This window comes from Bombus affinis, chromosome 12 (genome assembly GCF_024516045.1).
Source record: "Bombus affinis isolate iyBomAffi1 chromosome 12, iyBomAffi1.2, whole genome shotgun sequence".
NCBI lineage: Eukaryota > Metazoa > Arthropoda > Insecta > Hymenoptera > Apidae > Bombus > Bombus affinis.
In genome coordinates, this window is record NC_066355.1 from 5,999,803 (window position 1) to 6,025,516 (window position 25,714).

The 25,714-nt window shown below is 44.3% G+C and overlaps 1 protein-coding gene across 15 annotated transcripts in view; it reads left to right on the forward strand.

Moving 5' to 3' along the window:
- LOC126922525 (forkhead box protein P1-like) overlaps nucleotides 1-25,714 on the forward strand; it is a 216,907-nt gene that overhangs the window by 50,691 nt on the left and 140,502 nt on the right. For 2 of the 15 annotated variants that reach the window (XM_050735179.1, XM_050735178.1), the window contains exon 2: nucleotides 6,603-6,656. The exons of the other annotated variants lie outside the window; for them this stretch is intronic. The gene's annotated coding sequence lies outside the window, so the exon portion shown is untranslated. The remainder of the gene's footprint in view (nucleotides 1-6,602; nucleotides 6,657-25,714) is intronic. 15 annotated transcript variants of the gene reach the window in all.

Genomic DNA, 25,714 nt, shown 5'->3' on the forward strand with positions numbered 1-25,714 from the left:
TGCAAGAGAATTTACTGGTGGGGCCAGGAATTCCACAACAGGAAGCATATTTCCATAAACGTCCCTTTTCAGAGCAACGTAACAATATACGCGGAAAACTTACGGTGTCTGGGGTGGTCAACAAGGGGTGGCAGTTTTCCGCGACGAAAAGGGTGTTCAGGCGAATTGAACTAACAAGGTCCCTAAGGGCAGTTTACGCCCGATATCCCGGTAAACTCTAAACCGTCGGTAGACGATCGTTTAGTAAAATACTTTCTCGCAATCTGTTCGTTCTTTCTTCAAGAAAGTTGTATAGTAAACATGCCCACATACGTACATCGGCGCTCATAATTATTCCAACGTCATCAATAGTCGCCAAATGTATTTTAAATTATTTAAATTTGACACGTCAAGTAATACATTTAAGATTGAGCTCATTGTTCCAATAATGAATAGTTAATATATCTTAATAACAGCAAAGAGTCTATTTAATTTTTTGCAAACATGAAATTCAAATTTTTATGTATGGTACTGCACGTACCGCCTTCCGTTTATAAACATTAGGACACATACACAAAGTTAGTTAAATCTCCGAAATAATTAAAATGTTATTGCAGTCTTGAACGATCATTATATTCCACTTGTAACTTGTTCTTACAAGTAGCATGTACAAATGCAAATTTAAATTATGTACCGTAATACGAACGGGGTGTACCATGAAAAAGAAATTGTCCTCTTCTAAAAGCGAAACAGCACCTAATTTAATCTGTTTCTTTAGCTTCATTTATTAAAGTTTAACCAAACAGAGAATTTCCCAATGAATCCACGTCTTCCAAAGACTAGAACTAACTGCGAACAAGTTCGAGTCGCATCTTGTACGCGTTATTGGCGTGAACGTTTTGGCAAGGGTCTGCGGAAGTACCTTGACTTTGATCAACTTGCCCCGAAGTCCTTCACTCGTGCTCGACAGTTCTTACATAGCTGGTTTAGGGTATTGTTTGCCCGCAGTGCGCCGATGAGAAATGGGAGGCATAGATCCTGGTGCCGCATCTCAAGTAGGCACGTCTCATGCTAGCTAGCAGTGACCATTTGTTAAAGTCCACTTTCGCCGCCACCTGTCTCCCATCGGTTAGGAAAACAGCTCATAACACCGTCCGCTGCGCAGTCTGATCGTTGTTTTTTGCCCCGCCAGACGGGGGCGTGAAGACTGTCCTGTGGATAAAATGTCGATGTCGTTAAGTCCAATACCTGCCACCACGATAGCCTCGTATCTTTCCCACTAGAAAGTTTCTATATTTAAAGTTGCATCAGTGCACCACGCAACCGCTGTTTATTCGCTGTTTTGATTTTATTCGTTGTTTAATCTACTGTTTGCACGAAACCACTGAAACGGATGTGTCTCGTATTTTGTGCATCCGAGCGAGTCAGGAGAAAACATTGTATGGTAGAGAATAAGTTACGAATATACAGCGAGAAAACGCAAATCTGGCCACAAATGCGTTCATCTATTTTTCTGTACGATTTGAGGATGATCTATCTAAATTGATAGAAACACACTAAAACTATGATTGTCAAAATTAATCACACATATTGTTCGAATAATTTATTTAACAATTTTTTACTATTTTTAATCGTAATATTTGTAGTATATTTTTTACTATTTTATAAACAGAAGGACAAATGACAAATTAATAGAAATGTCACAATTCTTTCCTTTTTCAATCTTTTTTACCATGTTTGTTACGATCCCTAGATTCTTTGATAATCGATAAATTCTATTAATTCTGATCATCGATATTCTATTGTAATTCATATTGTTAATGTATGAATAATTCTTGAATGATGTCCTCTCTCTTTTTTGTGATCATTCAGGGAAATTAATAAAATCAATTGGCGAATATTGTGGGAAAAGTGTGGCCAGCTGTGAGACTCGAGAGCGATGTTACTTGTCAATTCGCTCGTCGATTCGATTGCTGGTATGAAAGTATCGCATTGAAACCATATCGGAATATCGTTTATGCGTCTCTCTAAATCACGCACTTCGTATTGGCGCTTGTTGAGCTCGGTTGCATTCCTATCGCGCTATGCAACGTAACACGAATTTGCCGGCATTCGTGATATAATTACAAATTAATTACTAGGGCTTTATTGAAATTCGCGTTGGGTTTTTGAAAATTTTGGAAAATTACCGAAGATCGATCCGAAATTGGAATTCTGCGATGCGCCCGTTTATGAGTGCGCGTACCAAGCAATACGATACATACATATTTAATATTCAACTGGAATATTTTATTACAAGTCATGAAGACAAACAAGCGTTTGCTATTATTATTACACTCGATAAACCGGAAGATCATTCAAAATATGTAACATTGAAAATGTCGTATCAACTACAAATTATAAATTGGAATTTCGTATTTAAGTCGATCTTGTAACTTTATAACTGTTTAATAGCTTGATTGTTTATAGCCCCGAACGAATATCATGTAATTAAAACAGCTTCCTTGAAAGATTATTTAAAATATGTAACACCGAAAAAATGTTGTATCAACTACAATTCATAAGCGTATTAATTATCGTCAATTATAAGATAAAAGTTGAAATTTCATATTTTAATTGACGTTACAATTAATGTAATTGTAGAAGTAATCTTTAAAAAATGTTAAATATATGTAAGATTGGAAATATCGTATTAACTATAAAGTACAAATTAATATATTTCGTGTTTCATATAATCGATTTTATAGCCATACAACTGTACGATAGGTTAATTGGTCGGAGGCTTCTCGGGAATATAATATAGCTACAGCAGTTGTCTCTGGTATATTGATATGCAACATATATCTTGGGCTTATAGGGTTATTAAGGACTTCATCCGTGTCTCATGGTAGGATTACTACGTTATTATCCTTCGGTAAGTGGCAGGTTGGTCGGTCGGATGGTTAGTTGGTCCCTTGTAAGGAAGGCCAAACATCATCTCCTCCTTTACTCGGTCCCTTGAGCCAGCGGCGAACTAGTAAGACATTCGCCCCCTTCCAAAATCGTCTGGTGGAATGGGACCCAGTTGTGAATTTGACCCTCGTAATTAATTTATAACCGGGGTTCTTGTTGCGAAGCCAGTCGGATAAGCAGAGAGTGGGTGACCTCGTACGGTACAGTTCCACTCGAGTTTTGGCCAATTAACGATACCGTTCGTAAACAAACTTATCCTCGTTTTCACGCGTAATTAATCCCTCCTCTTTCCACTTCTCCATCGTTTCCATTATTCCACCTGAAATTTTATCTAGGAAATTATAGTTTGAAACTTCGTTCGAAGCCGTTTAGAGATTTACGAACGATTTCTCAACGTCGTGCAAGCGTCGTAAAATCTTTGCTTCCAGCGATTTGACCGCTGATCCTTGGATACAAGAAACGAAGCACAGCTCGTTAGGGAATAGGCATTACGCTTACGGAAATCTTCCACGAGATTCCTTCGTTGTCGTAGCATTCTACTCAGAGTGCTCGACGTACGCATATTCTCTCGGTACTTATTACGGATCTAATACAAATTCGACGCAATTCGAGGATGAGGGAGTTGTCGGAAAGTGGTCGAATAGAAGGTGGAGGTAACCTAAGATGGAGGAATCCATAGATCGCGGAGCTAACAATCAGCCGTAAATTATGGTCTCAATATCCATTGTGTACCCTGCTTGCTCTCGAACAAGCCTAACCCCAGAGTCTAAGGCCAAGACTACTCACCCCTCCCCCACCCCCCTCCACGTTAACAGGCACAACGGTGGAAGCACGACGAGAGGGTCGGTCGGCTCTCTCACGGCCCAACTGAACCAAGAGATATGTATATTAATGGGGCAATCTTACATAGTTTTGTTTACCTTGCCCCCATTCTCTTAGTACGTATACAATTACTATCCCTAACCCCTACGGTATGCTTAGTACAGGGGCTGACTGTCTCCTCTTTGGTTTCTCTCTTCGTGTACCTCGCCTTCTCGTTTCTATGAAACGTATCGAATACGTACGCACACACGTATTCGAGCCGATTAATCGAAGTCAAGTCGGCGCAACGTGTAGATTATTTTATATTTTATATTCGGAAGAATAAATGGTTATTTCTATAGATGTAAAATATTCCATCGGTCGTTCAATAGACAATCACTGATACATCATCCATAGGCTGAAAGGGTGATTTCCTCGAAAGATGCGTGTAAAAACATGTACAGGACAATATTGACGGAAGAAGGGTCTCGATAAAAGCGGGTTCCGTTCTTGAAGGGTTTAAACGGAAGCGGGTCGATGGAAATCCCATTCTACGCGGCACAGGGCTTTCAGCAAAGAAAATATTGTCCGCGATACGAGCGATAGCGGAGCAGAACTTTTTCACCTTTCGTTCCCTACCCTCCCTCTTTTTTAATTCCGTACGTGGCTGAACGCGAGCAGCTTTGTAGCGGGATGTACATTTCTCTCGCTGAACAACCTCATTTGTGTAATCCCCGAAGCTTCGACAACAAACTCTCTGCGGCATTGGCGCGACGCTGAGGGTGCATGGGAAGGGGGTGTGAGCACGACATTAACGTACTTTGTAGTTGAACTCTCTGTGGCAGTTACCACCATCGCCGTCCCATCTCTGACTTTCTCTCTTTTCGTCTCCGGATCTATCTCTTTCTCCCTCGCTCTTCCGCGGCTTCATCGTCCTGGGTGAAATTGCAATTGTAATAGCAATTATCTTATTTCTACTATTGCTTCTTTGTACTTCGATTCGCGACATACGGTGTTGGCGGTGATGCGAATCAGAGAGAGGAGAGCAACGTTGAAACCGGGGGTGGAAAAGGGAGCGGACAAGGGTGGAAAGATCGCGAATGAAATTAAACGTTGGCGGGATGGTCGTGACGCAATTTCAGTCGTGTGGCCGTTTACTGGGGCGGAATGACGAGTCTTTTAGCTGAATATTGCCACAGCAGTGAGTTACAACTGGCTTTCTCTCTCCGGTATTGTTGCATTTTTCATTCGCCAATTATTAGCCGGAACACGCGGCTTCTCTTGGAAAGGACTCGAAAAATTGACTGCGCACGGAACGTACGTAACGTCCTGCTCGGTACATTGTGGACAAACGATAAAGTTTATTTCAATCTTCGTGGAAAATTGAAGGGAAAACGAAAGGTTCCAACCAGAGCGGCTCTCGCACAGAGATATATTCAGTAGTCGTGGTTTTAATCATTGACCCTTGGTACACTGGTTACGAAACCGGAAAGTAGCGCCGGTAGAACCGGTGGAACCAAATTGCAGGAAGAGAGTCTGTATGAAGGGGCTAATTTGAACGAGGCGCAAGTGAAAAGTCTGCATTGCGTCGCTTGTTAGAAGAGTAAAGATAGGCCAGCGGGCTAAAGAACGCTGGTTTACAGAACGCGGAACAGGAAGGAGCATTTCATTTCGATGCAAAAGGGCTGCTACGGGTTTGTAAAAGGGAGGAACGATATGTCGATCGACAGAGAGAATCGTAGGAACGTTGTAGCGACGGTCTCGGCTCACGCTATACGAGTAATACGAGGCTTGTTGAAATTCGTTCGAAGTAATCAATATTACAGCTCGCCAAGATATATGCGAGAGAATGTGGGCAAACAGTGTACACACGTGCATTGTAACACGGCAATAGGGGAGGAGGTTCAGGGTGTAAGAAGGATGTAACATAGGATGGGTAGATCGGAGGGGGGGGCTAAGGGGAAGGCCCGGATAGGAGGTAGAAAAGCAGAGAGGCGAGGAGAGACGAAGGGGTGCCGGAGGATGGAGTTAGAGGTGGAACAGAAGGGGTTGAAGGGGACCGCGAGGTTCATACAGCGAGGGCTTCAGCCCGCTGGGGTGAACTGGGGGAAGGAAAGGGGTGGACAGCCGGACAAACAAAACCCTTGCTGCTTCATTTCTGCCCGTCTGGCCAGACACCGACCCTTTATACGCGCGCGCTTCCGTCCTGCGCTCGACTCGTTCATTCCCTTCCTCCTCGACTAGTCCCCCGGAACCCCTCAATGCTTCGTCGAGTTGTACTTTCAGTACGTTACTTTTCGAGTTCGTTAATTAACGGCACCGCCGCCTCATTGGCGGGCTCGCGTCCAGTCGAAGGATACCAGTCAGAATGGTTTTCGACGAGTCGAGGCACCCTAAATCGTAGCCACATTGTCTTTGCCTGATAGGATTCAAGTTTAGATGATAGACACCGAAAGGTTCAGAACGGTACACCCTTGATGGTCTTTAAATGATTCATAAAAAAATAGCGATACGTCACGGTGATGCATAGGTATTCATATAAGTCTAAGCAGTGAGAAGGGTTGCCTTGTGAGTGGTGTTACTTATGTCTTCATACAACGTTAATCACTACTCTACCTTCTATTTCGATCGAAAGACTGAATTACAACTGAGATTTCTTACTGTCGTCTTGTTCATAATTACGTATCAGGTGGTAGTTTGCAAAGTTATAATACTACCACGCTCGAAAGGATCAATAAAGCTTCTATTTTTGTTGTTAAACTACATATTTAAATTAAAGGGTACAATTCGATAATTAGTTCACGTCTGTTTAATTTTTTTTTCCTTATTATTTATTATTTATAACATAATATGATTTCTGTTTGCTTCAGGTCAGTGGTGTATACTTCCCAGGCTTCTGAGACAGAGTGACATGGCTTGTTAATGTGAGTTGAACGATACTTTTCGAACGCGAAGTACAATAATTTTTTTTTTTCTTTCTAAACTCGTCTTTTTTTTATTAATATCTTATATCTATCGAGCTTAATCCGCGCGATATTATTTCTGGACAAGTTCCAAAACAAAGTACGTTAGCCCGACAGAGACGAAGAGAGAGGGTTGAACGAGCGCGTGGGGTCGACCGCGCGTTTTACTCCCCGTCGTTTTAGGGGATGAACGATGCGAGACATCGATAATCGCATTTGTTGTACGACCGTCGATACGAAACTTTCGGAATTTCGTCCAGCTAAGGAGCAAGAGAAGTTTATGACTTAGGAAGTATTATATTATTCGAATATTCCTCTAACCTCGCTCTATCTCCCCGCCCCCCAATTTCCAATTATCTAACTTCTCTACCTCCCTGTGTATATCAAGATCATTCACTTAATCTTTCGCACCAACAACAAAATTTCCACGATCGAAGTTACGGAAACAATCTGCAGAAATCCCTGCTCTCCCGTGTGCATTCCAACGAGCGCGTTAATTGCGAAAAGCGAGAGGCCAGAAAACGCGGAAAACGCGCGCGTAACAGCGTAGTTTATTTCCAACGGTGTTGCGTTCCTTTCTTTTTGCTCGCTTTTCTTTTTTTTCTTTCTTTTTTTTTTTACTTTTTACTGTGAAGAACACTCGGCGCCAAAGTGGGAGCTAATAACATAAATGAGGAACACAGCACGTTGCTTTCGTTTTGTTCTCACCCCCGCGCGCGTGTTTTCTTTCTTCCGTTCGTTTTTGCGCCAGGCCAGCCGCTCCGCGTATAAAGTGGCGAATATGGGGTGTGAAATGCATGTCGGTTTCACGGGGTTGCCGAGCCGTAATAGTGGGAACAGGAGCGCGGCGGAGGGCGCGCGCGGTCGAGTGGTCGGGTTCTGGAACGGGCTCGAGTTGCAGGAGTCAACTTGGCCGCTCATTGGCTACTTGCTGGCGACCGCCACTCGCGAAACATTAGTATTCTCTGCTAATTAAAATGTAACTGAAATTGTAATGGTCTGCGTGTGGCGACGATACGCCAGGAAACTAGGGGATGGCGTGAGAAAAAGAGAGAGCAGACGGTGGCAATGGTGAGCGTTACACCGTACACCACGGTAACGCACGATGTGTACTTTTTCATGCTCGGCTTGGGGACTGAATAGAGGAAAATGTCAGACCGTTTTACGAAAAACGACTGTATCATAACGCGATTGTTCCTATTACTTTTTCCCGGTGTATTATGATTATCGTCGATAGAGGCCAGATAGCGCGCCAAAAACAGGAACGAAATTTAGCGTAGCACGTAGAAAAGAATCTATCAAGCTTGACGAAAGCTTATCGTCAAAATATCCATGTAGAATTTTACGACATGATCAGACTCGTAGAATTAGAGGAAAGGTACTTTATCAAAAAGGGAGGAGATTCGATTTCTTGGCCATATTCGAAACGCATTACCTTTCTACTCTTAAATCACATTACCTTCAAGGTACCCTTTTTGACCTCTTCCCCCGTTATCTCAGCGCCGACTCGTCTTTCGCTCTTATTTTATTTGTTTCGCTTATCCACGCTGTTCTGGAAGCTCGCGCAGATTTCGCGGCAATTTACTTTATACGCGTTACGTCGTTTTCCGCCCTCTCGCTCCCACTCGGAGCGCCGTAGCCACCCTAACGGTAGTAGGTATCGTCTCATTCGACTCAGACCGCCCTCACACCCTTACGATGTTCTTATGGGGCTCACACCAGGCTACCGTCTACGTGCACGTACAGAAAGCCCGCGAACTTGTGTGGCTCGTTCTATCGTTAGGCCACCCCCAGGGTGTTGAAGCTCTTCCGCACTTATTTCGCGCTAATTCACCCCTCAAGACCGCTTACACGCCCTCCCCCTACCACCGCGACCACGGCGAACCAGTTAGCTTTTTTTCTCACGTGCCGTGAAGCAGTTCACGTTAAGCGGTTAAGGGTGAACTCCGTTAAAGAGGGGCTGTAAATTCATTGACTGACGAAAATACTCCCGCCGGAATTCCCGGAAGCATCTTTCAAGCTTCTTCGATTTCATCGATACCTCTCGTCCGTATCGTGGCGAGGGTGAATACCCAGGCATACATATATCTATTTAAATTTTGATGAGGATAGGTCATCGAACCTGATCATTCGTACTGTCGTGAGTATTTTTATCGTACACCCTATTCTCTCTATAACATAATATACCTGTACGTTCTACGATTCGAAAAAAATTTCCCCATTAGTAGGACATTTGCATTGAACGGTTGACAAGCGGCAACAAAGGCCGGCTCAGGATTTTCGTCGTAAATAAGCATTACGATATAATTTTCTGTCACAACAATGGCTGCCGGTGTTACAAAAGGTTTAGCCACGAGGCGACCGTCGGCTACTACCCCGTGGACAATGAGAACGTCCGCGTTACGCCATAAATTGATTTGCGAAAGCGTTCCTGAAAAAGCTCTCTTCTCTCAGCCGAGGAGAGGAGAGTACGCCGTGTGGCCAGCCGGGTTGGGGCTACCCAGGCTTTTGAGCTTATACCGCAAAAATTACGTCGCGAGAGGGATTGTATTTATGTTACATAATTACGCCACGCGCGACCAGCGGATAGGAGGGGTGCGGCTGGTGGGCCGAAGCAGGGGTAGTTATGAAGGGGGTGGTTTGGTGAGCGAAGAGGAACCAGCCAGAGGAGGAGCGGGTGCGAGGAGGCGGGAGAGGGTGGGAACAGAAGAGGAAAAAAATCGCCTGGTCGAGGAAAAGTTTTTCGGCGGCTGGTTCGACCGACCGACCGACCGACCGACCACCCGGCTAATGAATAGAAATAATTCTCGTGCAATTGTGCTTTTCGGTAGTTTTCAATTAACAGTCGCCCACCCCCTCTCCTTCCCCGTGAAGCTTTTGCGCCATTCTCCGCAGCGCCCTGCCGCGAATACCGTTCCACGAATGGACGAGCTGTAAGTTTTTAAACGGCTCGAACGCGCGCGATTCGTACCGTGTAATTACAGCGTTTTTCCCATTCTCCATTTCGGGGCTGGCCATCGCCATTGTGTCTGTTCGACATTTCTGTTTTCATTATACTCCCTTGTTCAAGACAAACAATTTTCGTAATTATCCAACGATTTCCGGTCTATCGTTGGAGCGGTTCGAGAAATTTCGTCGATGTACAAAACGTAAGAATTCACGGACGGAAATATATATCGCGTGTACAAGGAAAGGCTATCGAAAGGTATCCCCTCGGTATGTGTCGTCGCGGAAGGTAGCTGGAATCCCGCAAAATAAATCGGATCTCACTGTCAGTGATCCCCGGTAATATTTGTCTTTCGCCGGGCCATTTTACAAGATTTCCTATCTACTCGGCTTTATAAGCGAGGAAGACGAGGAATCGGCCAGCCAACGAGGGGTGACTCGGACACAGAGAAGCGGTGAGTTCACGTCGTCAGATGGGGGTTGAAAAGGGGGTGGGTGGCGGTTCGGTGTGATTCCCTGGGCTGGCTGGTAGAGAAACGACCTGGCTAGTAGTGGTGGAGAAGGTGGAAGGGAAAGAGTACACGGGACAGGGTCCCGCGGGATAAAACGGGCTATCAGATGTGAAACTCACTGCGTCGAAATGTAAAAGCTTCCTGACAAATCGGTTTCTATTACCGCGTCGCGGTGGGTCGCCTTTTTTATATTGATGGCATTATTTTGCACGGAGACGGGAGACCGTATTTTCTGGACACGTACGGTATTCTACGGGCTGGAGTACACACGGGATCACAACCCCCGCTTATGAATCCCGGTTATTTGCCCGGGAAATTAATGTGCGCTTACCACGTATTCGTGCGGCCGTGGCCGCTATATCAAAGAAACTGACTGACGTTCGATAAAATTGGTTATTATTACCCCTTCTTATTAAGTCCTCAAGGGGTTGTGCGCCCTGCTCTCGCCAGGTGCTTCGTTTTATCCTCTTTTAATTGCCGTCCGTTGCCACGGCGCCAAGTACGTATAGACTTTGGAAAAATACTTTCTCCCCTTTTTCGACGTAAAATATCTAAGAATAAACTGGTCTTGGTAGATACGGATTCTTTTCTACTTCAAAATGATAAAAAGTCACTGGTGTAGGGGTGGTTGTCCGAAACAGAGAAAACGGATCCCGTAGGAGGAAGAATCTTTTCGTCGGACAAAAGCAGTCCCAATGTCCTCGAGGATCCTCAGTCACGTGTTCCGTACAAAAAAAAAAAAAAAGAGAAAGAAAAAAAAAGAAGTATGAGCGCGTACGTGGAAAGAGGTTGCTGGGTGGAAGGTGGTTAGAGCCATTGGGTGAGGTGGGTGGGCAAAAAACATCCGAAAAGAGTTCCGTGGAGCTTGATGGTGTGAGATGGTACAGCCAGACAGTCAGACAGAGGAGACAGACAGACAGACAGACATGCGGGAAGGAATGAAAATAATAATACCCAGCGTGGCCCTGGGCCATAGGTGTCAGTGCCGCCAGGAAGGAAGGAAGGACAGGAAGGAGCGCGTTGAATTTGTCATATGTAAGTTTCACCCTCTTCTCTCTCCCGGGCCGGCACACGCACCAGCACACATCCCTGTGTGATTCTTGCTCCCTCTCGTGCAAACCAACTAGCACACCACGTATCGTCGTCCGCGAGAGGATTATTTCAGAAAGGTGCCAGGAATCGGAGGGACCACGTCGAGATTCGGGTCCTTTGCGATGCAACCACCATCCCTTGTGCGGATTTCTCGCGTGCGTTAGGAAATGTCTCCGGGGTATATTGAGATACTGTCACCGAATTTTCTCCCGCAACCCCTTGAGACCGTGCCTTGGCCTGTGGACACACACGCGTTACTTTCATCCCCTTTTTCGTTTCAAGGCCGTTGAACCGAACACCTCGCTCCCTGTACCACAACTTTCGACGAAGTTTCCTGGTAGGCGCATCGTGTGAATCATCGTTCTCGTTTAAGTGTCGAACTTGGAACTTTTATTCGGCAGAATTGACGTCGAAAATGTAAATTATCGAGGAATTTTTTTTGGAATAATTTATTAATATATTCTAGGCGTCGAATAGGATGTCGGACGATTTTTGGTTAATTTTTAACGTCTCTGTAGCACTCTGTGATGGATCGGTTCTTTGCAATAGCGTATTTACCGTGTTCGTATATTGTCTGGTTGGAGGCACAAACGCCGCTGTCTGTTTAATTTTTCGCTAATACTTGTCTGCGCTCGCGCGGATATCGAATTTCAATTGCGGTTGCCTGTAAACAAGTGCTCCGTTTTATTATTTATTACCATCATTCCGGCCACTTAATCAAAAATACATTACCGTTGATGACCCTCAACGTCTGACATTTTCGATGCTCGAATGTGGGAACGCGAATGATTTCATCAGCGCGTTATTAAGTGGGCTTTGATTTTCGATCCTCATTTTGCAAACCGAGCTCTTTGTCGCGGAACGGATCCGTCTCTCTTGCCCGTTCCGTTCCAATAGATTACATACCTGTCAAATGAAAATATTCTATTTGCGATACTGTTACTCTAATCATAGTTATTGCATATTTGTTAATTACCGCGTAACTCGTCTGGCAAACGCGTATATCCGTCTCGTTTCTCTACTCGATTCAGACGAATTTTCGGTGAATAATATTCATAATCGGCTAGAGACCACCTACTACGAGAAATTCACACGCACGCGATCACGATACTTTTTCATTTCATCGCTGGCCTGATAAGTTAAGCGGAGATGGTTTTTTTAATTCCGGCCTCTCGAGTTACAGGGTAGAGCAGGCGGGTTAGGTAGGCGCGTTGATAACGTTGATTAATTACGATTCGGCTCCGATTATCGGTGCAATCGTGTTTTATTTATTAAACGAATATTTGTAGTCATGCTATTATTTATGGACTCGGACTTGCATCGCGCACGATTCCAACCGTGACTGGTATATGCGTCTATGTATCCATAATTTCGTATAGTTTGTAGCATTCATGTAATATGATATACATATATATTATACCTATAGAATATATATGTATGTACATATAGATAGCGACAACACTATTAATTAGGCCTTGTCTTTCATTTTTGTTTAATGATACCCCGTGCAGCTTGAAACGGCGGGAAATCCTTTGTGTTTTCACCCCGTTGTTTGGCGGGGTAAAAACCTGAAAAAGCGAGAAGCTCTGGCCGAGTGAGAGCGGATGCTTGTATACGTTCCATTCAATGGGGTTAGCAACGCAAGTCCACACGCACGCCGGTGCACACACATGTACGGGCGGATACACGTGATAGGGTTGGACAAATGAAGTGGATATGACATAATGATTTCGAGAGGCTATGTACCGTAGCTTGTTGCCTGTCGGACGGACTGCCGCCCGACCTCGCCTTGTTCATTAAAGTTTTCATTCCTGTCGATAATATTAATTACGATTCGCCACCGCCGCGCTGGAAAGAAACAACGTATCCGCGTACTTTTCTATCTCTTCTCGAATTTCGTTCCTCTCCGATGAACCGTCCTAATGGATTATCTTAAACAAATATACGATCGAATTCAAATTTATGTATGCACGTATACACCGTGGCCATTATCGAATGATTTAACGACGTAGAAAAGAATTGAAAAATATTATCGTCTATCTACAGAAGCAGCGTTCTAGATCCCCTGAATTTGATAATTGCAACCTTGATCAATAAACAGTAATCACGTTTATAGAACGTGAAGGGGAATAAAGTTACATCGTGTATTTATACCTGCCGCATATCCCCTATCATTTTCAACAATTTGATCCAAAAATATGATATCGTGTGATCCGTGTAATTATTAATATTCGAAAAAAATAGACAGAAAATAAATAAAAACGGGTGAAAGGGGAAAAATAAAGGACAAAGTTCCCCAAGTCATCGACCACGTTCTAGTTTTCAAAGGCAAGAATGCCGGTCGTTTCAACGAACGATTCACGTGCCAGGAATGGTTTGTCGCAGTACAGAGACCTGTTATAGCGCTATCGTCTTTGCTTGTTTTTTCCTACCTCCACAACCCTCTGGCCCTTCCACGGTAAACAACAGACATACCCATCCCCCTGGCACAGCCACTGCCGACCCCGAGCCGTGCCTCCCACTTGCAAGGCACCACCCCTCATCAGTCGGTCTGTACAAATATACTATTGTATTGATCCTATACCTTTTCCACCTCCAACGTTCCTTCTTTTGTTCCCGAGTATCCTCGTTTTACATTTTAGCCGCTTCCGCGAAACAACTAATGTGCACCGAGTGTGTTGACAGTAACTGTCTCGCTATTGTTGCACCCTCTCGCACTCGCCTCGTCCTCTTTCATCCCCCGTGCAATGAGAGGGATCATCGCGCCGTGTGCACGAAGCCCGCGGCATTCTTCCGTTCGATTCTTCTCTCATTTCGCGATAAATCGGCTTTCTCTCGGCTCCCTTTCGCGAGTCCGCACGCGTCCTCCAATCGGTTTACTTGTAACATTTAGAGGAGACACGATCGACGCTTGAATTTCGTCGATCGATCGTACAGATTTGGTAACGAATTGCGTCGCTCATGTTGGGGCTTGATTTAAGAAAAAAAAAAAGAAGATTCCATGAAATTAATCGGTAAATTATATTATTCACAATATCCAATATCGGTGTATTATTCTTCTTCTATACTTTAGCATCACAAACATAAAAGAGACGTATTCGTGATACTCGTAATAGATACATATTATACGTATAAATATATGCATAGTAATGCATGATAAGAGACGAAGGGTATGTATTATCGTGTAAATCTATGTGTAGAAAATCGAGTTCAAGTTTATTCAAACCTGGTAACAGCTATCGTTGCGTGGAGTCGTAATTTGAAGAAATTTCTACGCAAGTAATCTCTAAATTATATTGTCCAGGTTATCCGTACGTTCTTTCCTTTCTTTCTTTTTTGTATTTCAAGTTTTAGCAGGGTATGAATCGTTCTGTAAATCTATAGGTAGAAAATCGAGACCAAGTCCACCGTTCGAAGGTATTTTTGCGTCTAACAGACGCTTAACGGGGGTTGGCGTTAATTACAGAGCGCGGAAAGTCGATTTCGCGAGGAGATCGCAATTTTGTAAATACGTGTGCGCCTATCGGTTTTATTGCCTCGACGGGGTTGTGTGTTTCTCAACAACAACAACACGCTGGGCGAACGCCGGCAAACAGGAGCAGCACGTAACGTGCATTAATACGAACGAGCTGCCGAGAAGTAAGACTGGCGAAAAGGGGTGGGAGTTTATATCGTGAGGTGAGCACGCGATGACGTGATTCTATCGATTATTAAACGAATAATATGCAGTCGCTCGCACTGCCCTGTACCATGTGCATCGAACCACACAGGCAATTTGGGTATGCATCGTATGCATGAGTTTATGATCGCGCGAAAATCCGGAATGTTCGGCACGGAGTGATACGATGGAAACGAAATAGAGTTCCTGCGAAACTAATTTCATGGAACGGTTACAACCGACGCCTCGAAAATGCCGTTGTGGTATTCTAAAATTAGGAGTTACACACGAACCACCAGCCCGGGCAACTCTTTTTTTCCTCCTGGTGCACGACTGCCCTCGTCCATGTGATACAGAACAGTCTCGAGCGTGGCCTTTTTTACGCGACAATACACGACGAATCACGGTGCATGCTGATTGAGAAAACCTCTACACTGTGATTTTCCGCGCTACATTGTGAAACCGGAATATTCCAAGAAATTAGGGGAATGAAAATGACTCGTTGCTGTTCGTCCCTATCGATCGTTTGCTTGGAACATTTTTTTTTTTTTTCAAATCGAGCAAAAGACTTTTCACTGAGAGCACTACGATTTAGAGATTTAAAATATACGCGTAAAATTTTCATCGGTGAGGACGATGAAAAATTTCCCTTTCGTCGGATTCTGTCAGGTGAACCGTACCGAAACCTCTAGGACAATTTGCACGACGTCGTTGCGTGCCCAGTGAGAGTCGGTCCGTACGTACAAACAGGTATCGTAACGATCGTAACGCATCGAGGTCGAAGTAACCTGCAAGGTAACGAGCAAAAAGGATTGCGCTAACGAAGTGCCTGACGGGTAACTTGCCCAAGCCCTGCGTCCGGGGCAATAATGTTCCCCCCGGTTGGTAAACTCGTGTTTGCACAACTCTTTGTCCCAGAAGTACACACACGCGGTTACAAAGGCGTACGTGCACGTCAGCGTCGAAGAGACGACGCGACACGGACGAACGAACCGACGACTCCTGCCCTCGCGTGCTCGGACCTAAGGTTTTTTTTTCCCAGTTGTTGTATGCATAATAGCATTAGGATTCATTAGCAATCAGAGATGGACCGACCGGACGCCCCGTTGGATTGTTTACCAGAGTTCAGTCAGTTCACTCGCGACTCTTCCGCCCGTTGCAACCCCCTGCAACAGGCCGTTTCCGACGTTGCGTCGTTCTGCATCGTTAGAAACGTCGGTAATTTCGTGGCTCGTCGCGTCGAAAGACGTCACGCTCGAGAAACTTGAATTTTACCAAACACACAGAGAGGTCGCTTGGAATTTTTCGAAGGGTAGAACCAGACCACGGTAGAATCTTCGTTCTACGAATCGATTCATTTATCCGGATGTAATAATATCATTCGACGAGAAAGGCAGAGGGAAAGAGAGAGAGAGAGAGAGAGAGAGAGAGAGAGAGAGAGATTTGGATTCTGGCTTCGATGAATTCGCATAAAATGTTTATCGTCGTGTCTCGAATTTCTTACTTGTTTCTCCCAGGCCCTGTTGCACGAAGCAACGATACAGCTGGCGTAGATGTACGTGTTTTGTTGAAAGGTAGTGTCATTGTGCACGTTCGCTAACAATAAATTACTCGACGGTTGTTAGAGCCGACAATACGCGCGTCTGTATCAATTTACCTGGAATCGAGCGACATGGCTGAACTTTCGCGTGTAATTTCTATCTACGAGGAACGTTGAAAAGGTAATGGAATACCCGGGCTCCTGGGCGTCTATTTATAATTTCGTCTCATTCATTCGAAAAACAATCAAACGCGGTGAAATCGTACGGGTGGACGAGGTCTCTTTCGCTCTTGTTGCGACGCCGATCGAAAAGGGGGATAAAACGACAATGAAAATACATTTGCTGGCAAAAGCGACAGGCCATCGAGATAGCTTATGCTTCCTGGAAAGAGGCGAAGGTTGTCACTTTACTCGGTACAGGACATGGCCACCTCGTATTCTGTTTAGTTTGCCGTTCGATTCCTAGCAAATATCGTTTGCGCTGTTCAATGGGTCTGCACGGAATAAACATCGTCCAAGTATCCGCTTAAGCAGAAAGACGGAATCGACGTGGAAAAAACGCTGGATGCGTCACCAGTTCCTTTACGATTTCTGATCGTTTCGTTTAAAATATACTGAAAATGATAGGACAGTTGAATTACAAGCCATTTATCTGTATCGCAGACTATCGATCATATATATTCGGATACGTAAATTAATACTAATTTTATCAAAATACAAATAACTAATACAAACAAGGTACCGGTAAGTTAACTGGAAGTTTGCTGGTAACGGTATTTACACGCTATCTTCTTTATACAGTTAGCAGACTGTAAATTTAAATTTAAAGAAACAAAAAAACTTAGCAACGCTAATATCGACATATTTACGTATGATTACTTAGAATAATGTTAATACTTATCTCTTTGCATTATCTGATTTATAATTTGAAAATGAAACAATACCAAGAAAACAAGTCTTTCGTATAACAAGATATTTGAACGATAATCTGCGCGTTAGCTTGTAAAAGTCTGGAATGATCATAAAGGATAAAATCATCGCAGATTTTTCTATCAGTAATTTTGTGATTCAATTACGTTCTATCAAAGATAAGCGAGCGTGCAGACACTATCGAACAGTAGTCTATATTCAAAAAGATAGAAACAGACATCTTCGGTTATATCGTCTTTTGTTGAACCGCGCTGTGGGAAATAAAATCGTTTTACGATAAAGTGTCAGGAGGCATGGTCACCAATTAATTCGCTGGTTCGGCTTGCTACCTTCTATTTAGAGATTTTTACGGATCACGCGTGTTCGATCGGGATTAAAACGAAGAGACTGGATGGTTGTTCTCGTGGGGAGGACGGGAGGGTGGGACGACGAATCGTTGGAAAACGGCCGATTAGCTTTTCGACAAAGGATGGCCTGGGCAAGGGGGGGAGGGATCGCTTCCCAATACCATTGTATTGGTAAACGGCGTTCATTATAAATAGGGACCACGACACAAAGCACAGAATAAATATCGAGATATCCTATTTCCGCGGGATGATCGTGTCCGCTGTTTATTCTATCATTTTTTCACGAGATTTCAGCGAAGTGTAAATACTGCGGAAAATGCAGAAACGCAAGGCGACTAAACATAACGATTATAAGCGCCCAGGGGCTTCGATGCGCCGTGCTGCGCGCTGCTGGCTTGTTTTCAATGCAGTTGCATTGAACCTTGCCTCCGCGTTCTGGGCGGCCTCCTCATCCCCATCGTTACCGTCCGAACCCGGGGTAACTGCGCCCTTTGTAAAATGTCGTATTGACCTAAAAAACGAAAAATGCAACAGTCGACTTGATGAAGTTCGTCGAGGTATCGTAATTGCATCGCCCGGAGTGTGCTTTGAGCTCTTTTCACCCCCGTCGGGGCTGCGGAGGTCTCGAAAGCCGAGAGAGACCTACGCATTGTTATGAGCTTGTCAGAAATTATTTAAAAAATTAATTTCCCGTGACACGAAACGAGCTCTTTCTCTATCTTCCTCTCGCTCGCAGATTTTATATTATATCCAACCGGACAAGGGATTTTTTATCGCAAACCATATCTCCCATCCACCCCTTCGCGTTATTTCTCTTGTTCCGAGTATCGTCGTTGCGTGTGTCGTTATCGTCGTCCTTGTTTTTCAAATACGTTTAACCAAGATTCTTGGGGTTTAGCATGGGCGAATCCTTTGTCACCGATCGTCGATTTAACTCGACACGTGACACTTACGCGTTTGCTCCTTTGACTTTTCGATCGTTTCGCGGAACAGATGTTCTATATAATCCGCGCCCTCCGAGGCCTAAAGTTTCCCCTTTAGTTTTATTACCAAATTCGCAAGAAGCTGCGCCACCCAATTTTTATCGGTGTTGTTTTATCTGACACTTCTCACGCTGCCTGTTAAGCGTTTGCTTTGAAAACGATGTTTAATAAGAGTAGTTTCGCGAAAGGGATCCAAAGTTTCTCGACACTATGTCGCGAAGATGTTTTACTCGAAACGGCGAGGGTGTCGGCAGAGGGGAGGAGAACCGAGTCAAGAGACGGGGATAATTTTCAGACATTAAAAATGATATCGGGGCAAAACGCCGCGGGACAAGGGTTGAAATGGCCCGTAGGAAGCGAGAGAGGGGTTGAACGCAACGTGGGGAGGGAAAAGTTGGTGTATAAACACAAGTTACGTAAGTACATTACAAAGTGTAATGGCGAATCGGAGGTTGCTGCTTGGTCCGCGCCGAGTAAAAGTGGCCTCTTTAACCCCCGAGAAGGCAACCCCCGTCATTTATTATGCTATATTGTTACAAGGAAATTGCGTTTTTATAAGCGGACTCAGCTCGAGGAGCGAGCCACAAAGACTCGCTTTTTATCTCAATTTTTGCCTCCTGTTTTTCAACGCGCATCGTTCTTGCGAAATCTCTCGCATTTCCACGCGATCTTGCTTCAAAATTCTCTACAGTTTCCCACAAACGCCACTACAGTGTATTAACGTTGTTAACGTTAAGCTTACGAATCTACTACAAACCGCGTAACATCTTGTTCGAAACACAGATGGTAGCGGCGCTTTTTCGCGGGAAAAATCGAAACATTCCACGAAACGAGCTTTTTCACGTTTCAACGCCTTCGGCGTACGAGCCACGCTGGCTTTATTAATCCGAAAAGCTCTCAGTATCCCCGGAGAAGCTTTCTCCGCTGTCGAGTACCGTCGGGAGAAACAGAGAGGAGAAGAGAGCTGCTCGAAAATTCCGTGAGCGTGTGGGGCGTGAATTGGGATTCGAGCTTTTGTACATTAATATCACGAGTGGCGACCCAGCCGTACTTCCTTGCAAGCTTCGCCGCACCCCGCATCTCGAGGGGTGGAAAAGAGGGAAAAAGGTGGACCGAACTGGCAGCATGTTGCGCGATCGTAAACACTTTGCATATTTCCCGTACCATTGGCGAGCCCCCCTAGCTGGCTAGCACCACCTTTCCGTCTTTCTCTCTCTTTATCTTTCTCCCTTTCTCTCTTCTTCCCTCTTTCGTGTCCGCATACCGACGCTTTGCAATTAACTAAAATCGATTGTACGAAGGTGCAGGATGGAACGGGCTCGATATATATATGTTTCGATGGGTTTTCGTGGACGCGTAATATCGCGAGATTTCATTCGATTCTTTCCGTTTCGTTAAACCGCTTCGGAACGTGATGTTTCTTTTTGGGGTTTTTCCTCTCTCCTGTTTTGGGGGACTCGCTCTTTTTTCTTTTTTTAGTGTGTACGCGCGTTCACACGCCTCTTCACCCTTTTGCCGGGCTATTTATTTTATTGCGATTCAATCGTTGGCTGGCTAACGACGTTCTCGTTTAGTCAACCCCTCCTTTCTTCTCCTTTCTCGCAGGTTTTTTTCTTTGCCGTTTCGCTCCGTCGGACTCGCGAGACCAATTATTAATTTTTCCGAATATAATAAATGTCCGACCCTCTCTGTCTCTATTCCTCATTGTCCCGGACAAGAAAAAGAGTAAACTGGTAATAATAATAATGCCATTGATTTCGAGAATCGAAAGTTTCGGGCCACTTCTCCGATTGTGGCGAGAAAGCGGCGCTCTGCTGGGGAGAAAAAAAAACGCGAGTAAGGGAGGAAAAAAGGTAGCCTGGCGCGGGCGAAGTTTAGACTCTTTCTCTCTATCCCTCCCTCTGCTGGTTCATTAATGGAGAAAGGGTGGCTGCGTAAGAGTTGAAAGGAAGGAACGAGCTGGGCGAAGGAACGAGTAGAGGGGAGAGGATGAATCGTGGAGCCTTCCGAAATCCGGGGAGCCTTGTAATTGGACCGGGGATTGCAAAACGTCGAAACGCCGTCGAGACACGTCTGTCAGCTGGTGTTCTTTCATAACGCCGGGGTATTTAGGAAGTCGAGAATTTTTCGCCAGAAATTTATGAGTCATTGAGTTCGAGGCAGTTCGAGAACTCTCGTTCTCTTCGATCGTCTGACATCAGCTTGGGTATCCGGCAATTTCACCAGTGAATTGCTTTCATTCCGAGTTTCTCAAGCTTCTCTCGATGAACAAAACAGATTAACAACTACGTACAATTTCTCATGTGTTAGACACGTTATAGTCCGTATCACGACGATGAAATCGTTCGACGAATAGTCCTACAGCTTAATCGCCATGCTAGAAAATTATATTTGCCCGATAGTCGGCCGATTTTGTTCAACCTTCGGCGAGACACGTAGGTTAAAGCCGAAATAGCGCGAATTAACGAGCAGCAAGAAAATTCATGTCTCGATCTTCGAGACTCTTCCCACTTCGGGCAACGTTCGCCAGCATACAGTATGCAAGATAATTCCGCGAGGCGTCTTTCTCCCAAGAAACCCGCTGAAATAACCAACCGACCTACCATCCAGCTGGATTAACTCTCTCAGCCGTGTGTCTACCGCGGAAAGTAAAATATTATATCTGGCCTGGGTGGGCCGGTGGCCGCAAGAAATACGCGCGGTCGAGTGTTTTTCTATCGCCAAAAAACGACGAAAGATTGGAAAACATGGAAGGAGAAGTTTCTGCACTGGGCGATATTAGCCGGCGTTACACCGGCGCCCCGTTATATTTGATTGGGCTGTTCGTGTAAGAACACCCTCAAGCTCCTCCACAGCTACCCTTCCGACCACCACTCCTCCTCTTTCTCCTTCTTCTCCTCCTCTCCTCTACGACTGCCTCTTGGCCCTCTTCTGCTCATCCACTCCCTCGGTCTGTGCAGCGAAATGTTGGTTAAATAATATCCGCGCTTCCAACCGTAATTATCTCGCTCTCAGATTTTCTGCCTTGCGGGGCGAAGAAGGTGGAGAGCCGAGAGGTTGGCTGAGGAGAGGGGAGGGCCGATTCTGCTCTGGTAAAAGGCAAGGGATGGAAGGATAGAAGTTGGAGATTGAAGGAAAAGCGTGGGTATGAGGGTATTAGAGATAGCGCGGGTTGATATTCGCGCGCCAGAGAGACATTCCTTGATGATGGTTCGTGCGACTGGGGTGTTAGTCGAACATCGTCGAATGTTGTAATTGATAGGGTTCGAGATGGTCGATCGAACGTGTGTTTCCTATGCGTTTAGACGAAGCGAGCGAATGCGTGGTCCTTTCAACGGTTTTAATAAAGTTGAAGCGTAAACGAGCAATCTATCGCTGTTTGACGATTGCTCGCCGAATCGGAAATTGAACATCCGAGTGCTCTGTGAAAATGCATTTGCAATTATAATTTCTTCATCACACATTGTTGTCATGAATCCGAACGAAGATTGAATTGGGATAACTATTCCCAATAACCGTTCTAGATGCTCGGCCTGATCTTTGCTAACGTTCGCTCGCCATCTTCATGATGGAACTCTTTTAATGTAAATGTGTTTACGAACAGATGACCGTTTGCTCGCAGCTAGCACGAATGAGTGCTCTTGCTCCCGTTCCTCTCTGTGTTGCTGCCCGTTTGAATGCATCATTAGATGAGAATTTTGTGCGTAATATAGTCGACTACAATGGCGGGCTGTTTTGCAGGGTGGCATGCAAAACAGTGGGAAGATTGATACATTCGATGCTTGGACGATAGGAGAAGCGGACAGCGTGTGATGTATGGGCCTCTTGATGCGTTCGTTCGTAAGATTGTATGTAGAGAAGGTCGTTAAAAATCGAAATTTTATATTCGAAATGGTTTTTCGTAACAACTCGAGCGATTTCTGGAGAGGCGCCAGGGGATGGGTAACAGAGTAGCTACATTTCTGTAGCCCTATATTCATGCTCGTTTTATTGACAGAAGAGAAAAGCCAGGCTATTTTATGCGGGCATCCAGGATCGTTTGCAACATACCGAAAAAGCTAACAATAAGTCAAAACACCGGCGAAGAAGAGGTAGCATTTTATGAATAATTCATCGATCGCGAAAGGTATTAGTAGAAGGCACGAGCCAGCCGGTAACATGTAAATGAAGCGATAAATTTTGCATGGACAGCCCGCGAGCCTCCCTGTAACCTCAATTTGGCACAGTTTTGTTGCTTCTTTCTACCCGCTTGACGATTTAATCGTGTCGAGAAACATAATCGACTCGTCCAAAACCTAAAATCTATACTCTGTATCGTTAAAAATACGTTTCTCTCTATCGATTTTTCGAAGGTCATACAGCAGGAGAATATGATAAGGTCGTTTTTCTTATTTTTTAAATTTCTCATAGCGCTTGATGATTAAAAAAAAAAAAAAGAAAAACATTTCATATAAAGTAAATGCAGGAGAGAATCTGATAAATTACAATCTGACACAAATCGCTTGAGAATAGATGATCCATTCATGATGCTTTTTAAAAAACGAATAATATCAATTTAGTTATTATAATAAGTTGATTTAAGTGACGTTAAACTGTATAACTAATTTATGCTATTAATATTCATTCAGTGCTTAAGAGAATAATAAAAATATATACAAACATTTAATCACGAAGTCAAATGAGAAGATAGCTGCAACATGGAGTTGGTTAACAGATTGAATATCAAACTTGCTCTTGTAATATAAAGAACAGAAAATGTGACTCGTCATGTTTCTCGCCTGTTGCCTTCGTTTAGGAAAATTCTATTAAATATAAACATCGATTTCTGGCATCGTTGATGGGGGTTATTTCGTTCGCAATTAGACATCGGCTGTGCAATTTCATCACGCTGGAATCATAAGGCTTATCCAACGGGAAGATCGACCAGGCCGCAGACCCCTTGAAAATCCGACAAAACTCTTCCGGCGCCCTCGAAGCCACTAGCAACCCCTTTTCTCCAAGTAACCGTCGCGTAAAAGGGGGGTAATGGCAGCGCGTTGCGGTTTTCAGCCTTTACGACCGAATTACGACTTTTCAACTATTTTTACGACAGTTGTTTCAATTATTTCACCAATTTGCAATTAAGAACGCCAGGCACCGCGGCAGTTGAATGCCGTCCGGGGGCCTCCGCGGAGGGTTGCAAAGGGTTGGCGCCTCTCCGAGCTTTATGGGGCTGATAATTTCGTGATTAGCCAATTAAAGGAGAAAAAAAAATTAAATCGCGCGTTTCTCCAGTCTCGGTCGATCGTCAGATGAACCTTCGCTCTTGACGTTATCTTTAATTTTTCCCTTTCTTAACCGCGTTCGAACAGCATTCGTTCCGACCGATACGTATCCGACAAGTCACTTTCCAAACACGTTCATAACGCTTGTAACTGACAAGTACACAGCATTTCTATGCGGTTATGCGAAATTTGAAAGTGTAAATATGCACAGAATGCAGATAACACGGAAGGATGTACAAAGTGTAAAAAATCTAACATTCTTTATAACATTAATTAGTTAAAAGAATTTTCTATTTGGATTCCAGATTTTTCATTGTATTCGCAAAACTATGAATTTGCACAGATATCCGCAACTGTACGGACAAGGAATATGTTTTATAGGATAAAACCGCGATAAAGTGTAAAAGGTTAAACTCTATCGTACTGCTTTCTTTCTTCATAAAAAAGATACGTAGCAGTCATTCCCATACCATCGACTATGGGTCGGTGGAAATTCAAAGAAATTTTCTTCGGAAGATCGTAGACCGACTCAGATTACCGCACCTTTTATTGACAACGATTCGTATTCCCGATCGAGTTCTGGCTCGATCAGCAGGCTAATTTCTACCTTCTCGTTCCGACAAGATCTGCCAATCGAACGTGGCAATACTTTTAAGCTTGAGTCCAAAGGGACTGGCGAGTAGGAGAAGGTGGCGGAGGAGGTCAGTATTTGTTCAGTGGTGTGGTAAGCCGAGTGTGGTAGTGGGGTTGTTGGCATCGTGGTCGAACGGGGGCATCGAGGGGAGCCCGAAGGAGCTAGTGGCGCAGAATAACGGTAAGTCTAGTGTTTATTTGATGGCCCGTAATCACGCTATTTTGTCATCAACGGTAGGCCTCCTTCCGCGATGTAGACCGTCCGTGGGGCTGGTTCTGCACTTATACTTACCCTAACTCACCCCCGTCCGGGCAGCCCACTCGAGAAGGAGGAACTAATTCGAAGGCTTTGCCGCAGTCAGGGTGCATCTTGCTTCCGGTATAACTCTAGCCAGGCAAATGTATACAGACGCGTGTACTGGGATATATGCTCGCACAATCGAATCGAGATTTCTGATATTCCTCGTCTTGCTATCGTGCGCCTCCGGCGTACGATCATCCTATGCGATGATATATCAGAATCCAAAGAAATCGTTCGATTTGTAGACTGAAAGGAAATTTGAGAAATTTCTTTTAATTTCCGAAAGAAATATTCTTAGGTTGCTACTACAGTGAAGGACAGAGAAGTGGACATGTAAATTGTTGTAATTCGTTTAAAGTAATGTTTCAGTGATTAGAAGAATAATATAGCATAGTGGATTCATTCAATGATTTAAGGTCGTGGTTCAACGCGGGAATGCAATCAAAGATAGCGAACAATGCTGCGCGTGAATGTTGCGTTATGAATTATTTATGAACATTATGTTGTTGCACGCGTCATGCTCTTCGGAGATTTATGGCAGCGAATTATTTTTCAGCTCGCGAACATTCGAAAGAAGAATAGAACATAAAACGGCGCGATGATATTCAAATAGTTCTAGTTACAAGCGTGCAATTATCGCCGTGTTCTATAGGTTCGGATGACTCGCGAACGATTTCGAAAGTGTTGTTAAGTTTGAATACTGCCGATCGATCTTGGGGGACGTTTCTTGAGGTTCTACGGATCTTGAAAGAGAATAGAGTCGCGGCTCGTGCAAAGAGCATGTGTAATAACGGTGCAAGCCACGTGAATCAT